The following is a 12,154-nucleotide window of genomic DNA, read 5'->3' on the forward strand; positions in this document are numbered from 1 at the left end:
CTGCAGTTGTTGTCCCCAGACGAGAGTTCCCTTGTGCCTCCTCAGTTGAATCTCCTTAACTTGACGGGGGAGGGGCTTGCCCGAGCAGCCACCCTCCCCAGCCCTATCCCAACTCATACTTATTTTGCATATGAGATCTCTATATCATGAAGATTGTTCTCACAGGGTGAGGTTCATCCATTATATTTTAAAATAGGAAGGTTCAAATTACATATTTGAATTGCATCTATGTGCTGGATTCAAATGTCCCCCCCCCCTTCCTTTCTCAATTGTGCCCGTCAGCAGCTATTCTAAGGTTGCTGCCAATGGGTGTGACACATTAATTTCTTCTGTGGGGTACACTGGACTCCACAAGGATTCACATTGGGGTGTAGAGTAGGATCTTGATCTGAGGCACCAACCGGCTCAAAGCTTTTGACTGTTCCCAAGATGCTCAGCGCATTCTCCTCTATAACCCCGCTTCCATGAACAGGGAGCTCAGTTTGTAGTTGGTGCCTTCAGTAGCAGGCCACTTAACAGGGGCCTGCCTCAGGCAGCCTATTCTTAGCTATTAATTTTGACAAGAAAAGAAGAACTTGTTTTATGAGAATCTACAAGGGCTGCAGCAGGCTAGGTCTAATAGACATCTTTACTGCAGCTTCATCACTCCCAGCGGCGCTGTATACTCCCGTGCCCTGGTTGCTGGATCACTGCAGCGGAGGCTCCGGTTTCTTCCTAAGGTCAGTCACACACACACCGCCCTTCCGGATCACGAGGCCGCTGATGAAGGGGAGCGTGGCCGTAGGGGGTGGACCGTGTGCGCACTGGCGTGGACACTGATTACTGGGCAGCCGCTCCACAAGCCACCAGGTACAGTTAAGGAGCACAGGTCTGGGGGTTTTTCTCCCATATTAAACCAATTTTGTACTGCCCGCAGCGCATTGTGATAGGTAATAGGGCCTGATTCAGGTTGGGTTGCAATCACAATAAGCGATCCAACTGCAAAAATTGCTAAGAGCATACGCATGTGCCTGCATTTTCTGCGGCACCCCGCAGAGAATGCGATCGCCTCTGCCTGTCAATCGGGGCAGGGGGGGAGAGGGGGGTCAGCAACACTCCATTTCCAAGTCAGGGATGGAGCGGTGCGGGGGCAAGGCTTCAAAATGGGGTCTGCAACGGAGGAGACACAGGGGGCGTGGTCACAGCGGCTGTATGACATCACATTCAGCCGCTGTGATCACAAAAATGGTGGCGGCTTCCTGCGCGCACATACAGTCTGCACCAGCAGAAGGCTACACCATTTTTTATGATCACGCTGAACTGCAGTGCGACTGCAATTACAGCATGGTCAAGAAGGGAGGCGTCATGCTGGGTGGCCATGTCCTGTCACTGTGCAGGAGCCAGCACCGCTCACACACTAGTCCCCGGGTGCAGCCCCCAACCCCCGGGACACCCGGAGCAACAAAATGTAGATTCAGGCCACCAGGCCACGCCCCTACCTATGAAACCATGCCTCCTTTTTACCATTGCGCTGCTTATCTGCGCGCACTGCATTACAATCTCCTTCGCCACCTCTCTGGGTGTCACCAGTGATAGTGACAGCTCTGCCATGCTTGTAGCAGCTGGTCCTAAGATCTACGCCTCAAGCCCTGAGTGTTTGCCCTTGTGACTTGTTGATCATCATAGCGAAGCAGATGCTTACAGAAAACTGCAGGGGCTTAGATTGAAAATAAAAAAAATGATGGGTATAAGGTAGAGAGGAGCGGGTTCGGTTCTCCGAGAACCGAATTCCCCACGAACTCCACGTGGTTTACACTGGTCCGAGGCAGGCTCGGTTGTTCCCGCCTGACTCGGAAAACCTGAACAAGGGAAAATGTCATCATCCCGCTGTCGGATTCTCGCGAGATTCGGATTTCATATAAAGAGCTGCGCGTTGCCGCCATTTTTACTCGTGCATTGAAGAGAGAGTGGAGAGGACGTGGCTATGTTCTCTCAGTGGAAATCTCAATATCAGTGCTCAGTATCAGTGGTTACTTATTGCTGCTCAGTAATACTAGTAGTGTGTCTCTCCTGCTCAGTGTCAGTTCTCAGTAGTATCCTCATCAGTGCTCAGTATCACTGCTCATTGTCTTGTGCTGCATTGTGGTGCTCAGCATACTACAGTACATTACTAATAGTCCAGTGCTGCATCTTGCTGCTCAGTGTCAGTTCTAGTATCCTCATCAGTGCTCACTATCACTGCTCATTACATTGTGGTGTTCTGTATACTACAGTAACATAGTAATATAGTAACATATAGTAATATAGTTTTTGAGGTTGAAAAGAGGCAAATTGCCCATCGTGTTCAACCTGTTTTAAGTTGTGATGATTCTACATACTTGCTGAATAATGTTTTATGACTAGTTAACTACTACAACTCATGTTACCCCCGGATTAACCATGTTGATATTTTAAGTATTATAACCTTGGATAGCTTTTTCATTCAGAAATGTATCCATTCCTTTTTTAAATCCAATTACAGAGTCCACCATTACCACCTTCCCTGGCAGGGAATTCCACATCCTGATTGCCCTAACAGTGAAGATCATAGTATCTCACCTGGCAGGTAAGTAGGAGTTGGGCTAGAGCTGTGGAGGATTGCTGCTTGGACACCCCCTGTCAAGTGAAGGAGATCCAACTGAGGCAGCACAAGGGAACTCTCGAAAGAAGAACAAGGCTAGAGGAAGATCTGAGACAAAGAAATCTGACTTTTACCAGAGCTGACCAGAGGAAAGCACAAACACAGTCCCCCACTACCACAAATAATGCAGTCGAGTTTCCCACATTTGGGGAAATCACAGGGGTCAGCATACCCAGAATGCAATGAATGAACCTCACCCTGGGAGAACAATCTTCATGACCATGGTATCTCCTATGCAAAATAAGTATGATTTGGGATAGGGCTGGGGAGGGCCGCTGCTCAGGCACATCTCTGTCAAGTAAAGGAGATTCAACTGAGGCAGCACAAGGGAACTCTCATCTGGGGACAACAACTGCAGGGAGAACACATATTTTCAGATGAACATGGGAGGGCAGAAGGCTGCCTAAAACTGAAGCACCCCCAAACAACAAACCAAATGCAACTACTAGTGCAAGCATTCCTGGGGGAAGGCCTGCAGCAGATGGATTTGCATATGGTGATGTCATCCAAGCAGTGGGTCAAAGTTGGCTTCAACCCTCGTCTGCATATGAAAAGAAAAAAGGGGTGTGCAGGGCATGGCGGTCTTTTGCGGCGCTTGGATGACCCCTAGTTCGCATTAAACACCTCCACCCTCCTTCGGTGTGGGGCTCATGTTGGCTATGCCCCAGCCCCTGAAGCATTCAAGCTGATTTCTTGCAGCAGCTGGGCACTGTAACAGCTCCAGAGCTGCTCTGTAAAGCAAGTAAAAGGGTGTGGGCCCTGCAGCACTACCTGTAGTTTGCATTGTGCGTTGGAAGGCACAAAGTAAGCAGACGGGAGAAGTCAGGATAGTGCACAAGGGTATAGATGGAGGGGCTCAAGAAAAAAGAAGTGGAAACAGACAGCAAACTAGGCTGGAGAGAGACCTGAGACAAAGAAATCTGAATTATATGAGAGCCGACCAGGGGAAACACAAATTATGCAGTCAAGTTTCCCACATTTGGGGAAATCGCAGGGGCAGCACACCCAGAGTGCAATGGGTGAGCCTTGCCCTGGGAGAAGCATCTTCATGATCATAGTATCTCACCTGGCAGGTAAGTAGGAGTTGGGCTAGAGCTGGGGAGGGTCGCTGCTCGGGCACCCCCCTGTCAAGTGAAGGAGATCCAACTGAGGCAGCACAAGGGAACTCTCGAAAGAAGAACAAGGCTAGAGGAAGATCTGAGACAAAGAAATCTGACTTTTACCAGAGCTGACCAGAGGAAAGCACAAACACAGTCCCCCACTACCACAAATAATGCAGTTGAGTTTCCCACATTTGGGGAAATCACAGGGGTCAGCATACCCAGAATGCAATGAATGAACCTAACCCTGGGAGAACAATCTTCATGACCATGGTATCTCCTATGCAAAATAAGTATGATTTGGGATAGGGCTGGGGAGGGCCGCTGCTCAGGCACATCTCTCTCAAGTAAAGGAGATTCAACTGAGGCAGCACAAGGGAACTCTCATCTGGGGACAACAACTGCAGGGAGAACGCATATTTTCAGATGAACATGGGAGGGCAGAAGGCTGCCTAATACTGAAGCACCCCCAAACAACAAACCAAATGCAACAACTAGTGCAAGCATTCCTGGGGGAAGGCCTGCAGCAGATGGATTTGAATATGGTGATGTCATCCAAGCAGTGGGTCAAAGTTGGCTTCAACCCTCATCTGCATATGAAAAGAATAAAGGGGTGTGCAGGGCATGGCGGCCTTTTGCGGCGCTTGGATGACCCCTAGTTCGCATTAAACACCTCCACCCTCCTTCGGTGTGGGGCTCATGTTGGCTATGCCCCAGCCCCTGAAGCATTCAAGCTGATTTCTTGCAGCAGCTGGGCACTGTAACAGCTCCAGAGCTGCTCTGTAAAGCAAGTAAAAGGGTATGGGCCCTGCAGCACTACCTGTAGTTTGCATTGTGCGTTGGAAGGCACAAAGTAAGCAGACGGGAGAAGTCAGGATAGTGCACAAGGGTATAGAAGGGAGGGGCTCAAGAAAAAAGAAGTGGAAACAGACAGCAAACTAGGCTGGAGAGAGACCTGAGACAAAGAGATCTGAATTATATGAGAGCCGACCAGGGGAAACACAAATTATGCAGTCAAGTTTCCCACATTTGGGGAAATCGCAGGGGCAGCACACCCAGAGTGCAATGGGTGAGCCTTGCCCTGGGAGAAGCATCTTCATGATCATAGTATTTCACCTGGCAGGTAAGTAGGAGTTGGGCTAGAGCTGGGGAGGGTCGCTGCTCGGGCACCCCCCTGTCAAGTGAAGGAGATCCAACTGAGGCAGCACAAGGGAACTCTCGAAAGAAGAACAAGGCTAGAGGAAGATCTGAGACAAAGAAATCTGACTTTTACCAGAGCTGACCAGAGGAAAGCACAAACACAGTCCCCCACTACCACAAATAATGCAGTTGAGTTTCCCACATTTGGGGAAATCACAGGGGTCAGCATACCCAGAATGCAATGAATGAACCTAACCCTGGGAGAACAATCTTCATGACCATGGTATCTCCTATGCAAAATAAGTATGATTTGGGATAGGGCTGGGGAGGGCCGCTGCTCAGGCACATCTCTGTCAAGTAAAAGAGATTCAACTGAGGCAGCACAAGGGAACTCTCATCTGGGGACAACAACTGCAGGGAGAACACATATTTTCAGATGAACATGGGAGGGCAGAAGGCTGCCTAAAACTGAAGCACCCCCAAACAACAAACCAAATGCAACTACTAGTGCAAGCATTCCTGGGGGAAGGCCTGCAGCAGATGGATTTGCATATGGTGATGTCATCCAAGCAGTGGGTCAAAGTTGGCTTCAACCCTCGTCTGCATATGAAAAGAAAAAAGGGGTGTGCAGGGCATGGCGGCCTTTTGCGGCGCTTGGATGACCCCTAGTTCGCATTAAACACCTCCACCCTCCTTCGGTGTGGGGCTCATGTTGGCTATGCCCCAGCCCCTGAAGCATTCAAGCTGATTTCTTGCAGCAGCTGGGCACTGTAACAGCTCCAGAGCTGCTCTGTAAAGCAAGTAAAAGGGTGTGGGCCCTGCAGCACTACCTGTAGTTTGCATTGTGCGTTGGAAGGCACAAAGTAAGCAGACGGGAGAAGTCAGGATAGTGCACAAGGGTATAGAAGGGAGGGGCTCAAGAAAAAAGAAGTGGAAACAGACAGCAAACTAGGCTGGAGAGAGACCTGAGACAAAGAGATCTGAATTATATGAGAGCCAACCAGGGGAAACACAAATTATGCAGTCAAGTTTCCCACATTTGGGGAAATCGCAGGGGCAGCACACCCAGAGTGCAATGGGTGAGCCTTGCCCTGGGAGAAGCATCTTCATGATCATAGTATCTCACCTGGCAGGTAAGTAGGAGTTGGGCTAGAGCTGGGGAGGGTCGCTGCTCGGGCACCCCCCTGTCAAGTGAAGGAGATCCAACTGAGGCAGCACAAGGGAACTCTCGAAAGAAGAACAAGGCTAGAGGAAGATCTGAGACAAAGAAATCTGACTTTTACCAGAGCTGACCAGAGGAAAGCACAAACACAGTCCCCCACTACCACAAATAATGCAGTTGAGTTTCCCACATTTGGGGAAATCACAGGGGTCAGCATACCCAGAATGCAATGAATGAACCTAACCCTGGGAGAACAATCTTCATGACCATGGTATCTCCTATGCAAAATAAGTATGATTTGGGATAGGGCTGGGGAGGGCCGCTGCTCAGGCACATCTCTGTCAAGTAAAGGAGATTCAACTGAGGCAGCACAAGGGAACTCTCATCTGGGGACAACAACTGCAGGGAGAACACATATTTTCAGATGAACATGGGAGGGCAGAAGGCTGCCTAATACTGAAGCACCCGCAAACAACAAACCAAATGCAACAACTAGTGCAAGCATTCCTGGGGGAAGGCCTGCAGCAGATGGATTTGAATATGGTGATGTCATCCAAGCAGTGGGTCAAAGTTGGCTTCAACCCTCATCTGCATATGAAAAGAATAAAGGGGTGTGCAGGGCATGGCGGCCTTTTGCGGCGCTTGGATGACCCCTAGTTCGCATTAAACACCTCCACCCTCCTTCGGTGTGGGGCTCATGTTGGCTATGCCCCAGCCCCTGGAGCATTCAAGCTGATTTCTTGCAGCAGCTGGGCACTGTAACAGCTCCAGAGCTGCTCTGTAAAGCAAGTAAAAGGGTGTGGGCCCTGCAGCACTACCTGTAGTTTGCATTGTGCGTTGGAAGGCACAAAGTAAGCAGACGGGAGAAGTCAGGATAGTGCACAAGGGTATAGAAGGGAGGGGCTCAAGAAAAAGTAGTGGAAACAGACAGCAAACTAGGCTGGAGAGCGACCTGAGACAAAGAGATCTGAATTATATGAGAGCCGACCAGGGGAAACACAAATTATGCAGTCAAGTTTCCCACATTTGGGGAAATCGCAGGGGCAGCACACCCAGAGTGCAATGGGTGAGCCTTGCCCTGGGAGAAGCATCTTCATGATCATAGTATCTCACCTGGCAGGTAAGTAGGAGTTGGGCTAGAGCTGGGGAGGGTCGCTGCTCGGGCACCCCCCTGTCAAGTGAAGGAGATCCAACTGAGGCAGCACAAGGGAACTCTCGAAAGAAGAACAAGGCTAGAGGAAGATCTGAGACAAAGAAATCTGACTTTTACCAGAGCTGACCAGAGGAAAGCACAAACACAGTCCCCCACTACCACAAATAATGCAGTTGAGTTTCCCACATTTGGGGAAATCACAGGGGTCAGCATACCCAGAATGCAATGAATGAACCTAACCCTGGGAGAACAATCTTCATGACCATGGTATCTCCTATGCAAAATAAGTATGATTTGGGATAGGGCTGGGGAGGGCCGCTGCTCAGGCACATCTCTGTCAAGTAAAGGAGATTCAACTGAGGCAGCACAAGGGAACTCTCATCTGGGGACAACAACTGCAGGGAGAACACATATTTTCAGATGAACATGGGAGGGCAGAAGGCTGCCTAATACTGAAGCACCCCCAAACAACAAACCAAATGCAACAACTAGTGCAAGCATTCCTGGGGGAAGGCCTGCCGCAGATGGATTTGCATATGGTGATGTCATCCAAGCAGTGGGTCAAAGTTGGTTCAAACACCTTTGCAAAGTTCTATAAGTTTGATACCCTGGCTGAGGAGGACCTCCTGTTTGCTCAATCGGTGCTGCAGAGTCATCCGCACTCTCCTGCCCGTTTGGGAGCTTTGGTATAATCCCCATGGTCCTTACGGAGTCCCCAGCATCCTCTAGGACGTAAGAGAAAATAAGATTTTAAACCTACCGGTAAATCTTTTTCTCGTAGTCCGTAGAGGATGCTGGGTGCCCGTCCCAAGTGCGGTCTACTTCTGCAAGACTTGTATATAGTTATTGCTTACATAAGGGTTATATGTTAGTTTTCATCGGTCTTGGACTGATGCTATGTTGTTTTCATACTGTTAACTGGGTAGTATATCACAAGTTATACGGTGTGATTGGTGTGGCTGGTATGAATCTTGACCTTGGATTAACAAAAATCCTTTCCTCGTACTGTCCGTCTCCTCTGGGCACAGTTTCTCTAACTGAGGTATGGAGGAGGGGCATAGAGGGAGGAGCCAGTGCACACCCAGATCTAAAGTCTTTCTTAAAGTGCCCATGTCTGCTGCGGAGCCCGTCTATCCCCCATGGTCCTTACGGAGTCCCCATCATCCTCTACGGACTACGAGAAAAAAAAATTACCGGTAGGTTTAAAATGTTATTTTTTTCTCTGCAACCCACTGCTAAATTGTGCTTCCTAGCTGTTTTTTATAAAATCACTTAATTAAATCTAACTCTGATTACGTCAGAGAAGGCCAGGTACCCTACACCATAAGAGGGGGTTTGAAATTTTGACTTGTCTACTTAAAGATCACCAAAATCTGATGACAAGGTCAATTACATCCCTGGGTGGGATTGAACCACCAACCTTTTGGTTAATAGCCCATGTAAGTGCAAGAAATCCTGAAGCACTCACTCATCATGGGAAAGTACCAATGTGTTTCTTACAAAAATTCTCCAGATTATTGACTTTTTAAAGTTTTTCTAGGAAACGTTCTAGATGAATGATTATTAGCCTTTGTCAGTATTGACTTTTGCAAGGTGTCTCTGTGGCGCAATCGGTTAGCATGTTTGGCTATTAACCAAAAGGTTGGTGGTTCAATCCCACCCAGGGATGTAATTGACCTTGTAATCAGATTTTGGTGATCTTTAAGTAGACAAGTCAAAATTTCAAAAAAAACCCTTATGGTGTAGGGTACCTGGCCTTCTCTGATGTAATCAGAGTTAGATTTGATTAAGTGATTTTATAAAAAAACAGTTAGGAAGCACAATTTAGCAGTGGGTTGCAGAGAAAAAAAAATATGCTGGCAGAAAAGTCCAATTGAGTGATTAAACAGCTCTTCATTTTCTGATTTTATGTTTATGCTAACAAATTTGCTCTCTGAAAAGTGTCCACAAAGCCAAGTCTCTGATTAACACCTTTGTAGGAATGGTTTTTCACCTATTACTGAAATAAACTTGCTTCATTGGAAAGGCATCAAAGATGCATCCTCATTTCAATGTCTACTGAAATAATACAGGTTGACACCAGGAAACGTCACTGCATCCTTGCTGCTTCCTCATGGGGAAGTCTGTTTAATGTGAAAACAAGGTGATATCTAATCAGCACACAGGTAAGGAATTAAGAAAATCTTTCTTTATGGGTGAAGATGTTTCTCACAAATTGTTGTCCCAATGCATCATTGAAATTCAAGATGGAAGATGATTTTCATATATCACTTGTACATTTTGCATTGCTCTTCTGGTGACAATGTAGTTTGTTTTTGTCAATTACCATTTCAGTAATAGGGTAAAGAAAATTAAGTGGATTTTTTAAAGAAAACAATGCTGTCAATATACTATTAAAACAAATTAAAATGATAAAAGTTATTGTACTTTAAGTAAAAATAAAAGAGCCAAAATATCAATCACAGTTTTTGATTACTTTAATTATAAAAAAAAAATGCACATAGCAGAGGATAGTTTCGATCAATCAACCTCTGGGTTATGGGCCCAGCATGCTTCCATTGCACTACTCTGCTGCTCATGGAAGTGTAAGAGATCCTGAAGACTAAATTGATTAAAGGCCTAAAAGTACTGGACTATAAGGAAAGACTTACTAGGCTGAATATTTATACACTAGAAAAGAGGTGCCTAAGAGGAGATATTATTAATATCTTCAAATATGTAAAGATACATAACAAAGAGTTATCAGAGGAATTATTTATTAAAAGAACACGTGGTCACTCGCTGCGACTGGAGGAAAGTTCAGAACGCAATGGAGGAAAGGTTTCTTCACTGTTAGGGCAATCAGGATGTGGAATTCCCTGCCAGGGAAGGTGGTAATGGCGGACTCTGTAATTGGATTTAAAAAAGGAATGGATACATTTCTGAATGAAAAAGCTATCCAAGGTTATAATACTTAAAATATCAACATGGTTAATCCGGGGGTAACATGAGTTATAGTAGCTAACTAGTCATAAAACATTATTCAGCAAGTATGTAGAATCATCACAACTTAAAACAGGTTGAACACGATGGGCAATTTGCCTCTATTCAACCTCAAAAACTATGTTACTATATTACTATGTTATTGTAGTATACAGAACACCACAATGCAATGAGCAGTGATAGTGAGCACTGATGAGGATACTAGAACTGACACTGAGCAGCAAGATGCAGCACTGGACTATTAGTAATGTACTGTAGTATGCTGAGCACCACAATGCAGCACAAGACAATGAGCAGTGATACTGAGCACTGATGAGGATACTACTGAGAACTGACACTGAGCAGGAGAGACACACTACTAGTATTACTGAGCAGCAATAAGTAACCACTGATACTGAGCACTGATATTGAGATTTCCACTGAGAGAACATAGCCACGTCCTCTCCGCTCTCTCTTCAATGCACGAGTAAAAATGGCAGCAACGCGCAGCTCTTTATATGGAATCCGAATCTCGCGAGAATCCGACAGCGGGATGATGACATTTTCCCTTGTTCAGGTTTTCCGAGTCAGGCGGGAACAACCGAGCCTGCCTCGGACCAGTGTAAACCACGTGGAGTTCGTGGGGAATTCGGTTCTCGGAGAACCGAACCCGCTCCTCTCTACCTTATACCCATCAATTTTTTTATTTTCAATCTAAACCCCTGCAGTTTTCTGTAAGCATCTGCTTCGCTATGATGATCAACAAGTCACAAGGGCAAACACTCAGGGTTTGAGGCGTAGATCTTAGGACTAGTGATGAGCGGATTCGGTTTTACTCGGTTTTACTCGGTTTTACTCGGTTCTCAAAACGGCATCTTATTGGCTCACGGATGTCACGTGTTTTGGATAGCCAATAAGATGCCGTTTTGAGAACCGAGTAAAACCGAGTAAAACCGAGTAAAACCGAACCTCGCTCATCACTACTTAGGGCCAGCTGCTACAAGCATGGCAGAGGTGTCACTATCACTGGTGACACCCAGAGAGGTGGCGAGGGAGATTGTAATGCAGTGCGCGCAGATAAGCAGCGCAATGGTAAAAAGGAGGCATGGTTTCATAGGTAGGGGCGTGGCCTGGTGGCCTGAATCTACATTTTGTTGCTCCGGGTGTCCCGGGGGTTGGGGGCTGCACCCGGGGACTAGTGTGTGAGCGGTGCTGGCTCCTGCACAGTGACAGGGCATGGCCACCCAGCATGACGCCTCCCTTCTTGACCATGCTGTAATTGCAGTCGCACTGCAGTTCAGCGTGATCATAAAAAATGGTGTAGCCTCCTGCTGGTGCAGACTGTATGTGCGCGCAGGAAGCCGCCACCATTTTTGTGATCACAGCGGCTGAATGTGATGTCATACAGCCGCTGTGACCACGCCCCCTGTGTCTCCTCCGTTGCAGACCCCATTTTGAAGCCTTGCCCCCGCACCGCTCCATCCCTGACTTGGAAATGGAGTGTTGCTGACCCACCTCTCCCCCCCTTCCCCGCCCCGATTGACAGGCAGAGGCGATCACATTCTCTGCGGGGTGCCGCAGAAAATGCAGGCACATGCGTATGCTCTTAGCAATTTTTGCTGTTGGATCGCTTATTGTGATTGCAATCCAACCTGAATCAGGCCCTATTACCTATCACAATGCGCTGCGGGCAGTACAAAATTGGGTTAATATAGGAGAAAAACCCCCAGACCTGTGCTCCTTAACTGTACCTGGTGGCTAGTGGAGCGGCTGCCCAGTAATCAGTGTCCACCGCAGTGCGCACACGGCCCACCCCCTACGGCCTCGCTCCCCTTCATCAGCGGCCTCGTGATCCGGAAGGGTGGTGTGTGTGTGACTGACCTTAGGATGAAACCGGAGCCTCCGCTGCAGTGACCCAGCAACCAGGGCACGGGAGTATACAGCGCCGCTGGGAGTGATGAAGCTGCAGTAAAGATGTC

General features: G+C 47.6%; 5 non-coding genes and 4 pseudogenes across 5 annotated transcripts; all 9 read right to left on the minus strand.

Moving 5' to 3' along the window:
- Nucleotides 1–2,743: 2,743 nt before the first annotated feature.
- Nucleotides 2,744–2,907, minus strand: LOC135036756 (U1 spliceosomal RNA). Its single transcript, XR_010231418.1, has one exon. It is a non-coding gene; the product is annotated as a U1 spliceosomal RNA (small nuclear RNA).
- Nucleotides 2,908–3,598: 691 nt separating this feature from the next.
- Nucleotides 3,599–3,740, minus strand: LOC135036664 (U1 spliceosomal RNA; annotated as a pseudogene).
- A 152-nt stretch (nt 3,741–3,892) lies between these two features.
- Nucleotides 3,893–4,056, minus strand: LOC135036749 (U1 spliceosomal RNA). The gene has a single exon (XR_010231411.1). It is a non-coding gene; the product is annotated as a U1 spliceosomal RNA (small nuclear RNA).
- A 692-nt stretch (nt 4,057–4,748) lies between these two features.
- On the minus strand, nt 4,749–4,890 carry LOC135036695 (U1 spliceosomal RNA; annotated as a pseudogene).
- A 152-nt stretch (nt 4,891–5,042) lies between these two features.
- Nucleotides 5,043–5,206, minus strand: LOC135036750 (U1 spliceosomal RNA). Its single transcript, XR_010231412.1, has one exon. It is a non-coding gene; the product is annotated as a U1 spliceosomal RNA (small nuclear RNA).
- Nucleotides 5,207–5,898: 692 nt separating this feature from the next.
- Nucleotides 5,899–6,040, minus strand: LOC135036667 (U1 spliceosomal RNA; annotated as a pseudogene).
- Nucleotides 6,041–6,192: 152 nt separating this feature from the next.
- On the minus strand, nt 6,193–6,356 carry LOC135036751 (U1 spliceosomal RNA). Its single transcript, XR_010231413.1, has one exon. It is a non-coding gene; the product is annotated as a U1 spliceosomal RNA (small nuclear RNA).
- Nucleotides 6,357–7,047: 691 nt separating this feature from the next.
- Nucleotides 7,048–7,189, minus strand: LOC135036665 (U1 spliceosomal RNA; annotated as a pseudogene).
- Nucleotides 7,190–7,341: 152 nt separating this feature from the next.
- On the minus strand, nt 7,342–7,505 carry LOC135036752 (U1 spliceosomal RNA). Its single transcript, XR_010231414.1, has one exon. It is a non-coding gene; the product is annotated as a U1 spliceosomal RNA (small nuclear RNA).
- Between the last annotated feature and the right edge of the window lie 4,649 nt (nt 7,506–12,154).

This window comes from Pseudophryne corroboree, unplaced genomic scaffold (genome assembly GCF_028390025.1).
Source record: "Pseudophryne corroboree isolate aPseCor3 unplaced genomic scaffold, aPseCor3.hap2 scaffold_652, whole genome shotgun sequence".
Taxonomy (NCBI): Eukaryota; Metazoa; Chordata; class Amphibia; order Anura; family Myobatrachidae; genus Pseudophryne; species Pseudophryne corroboree.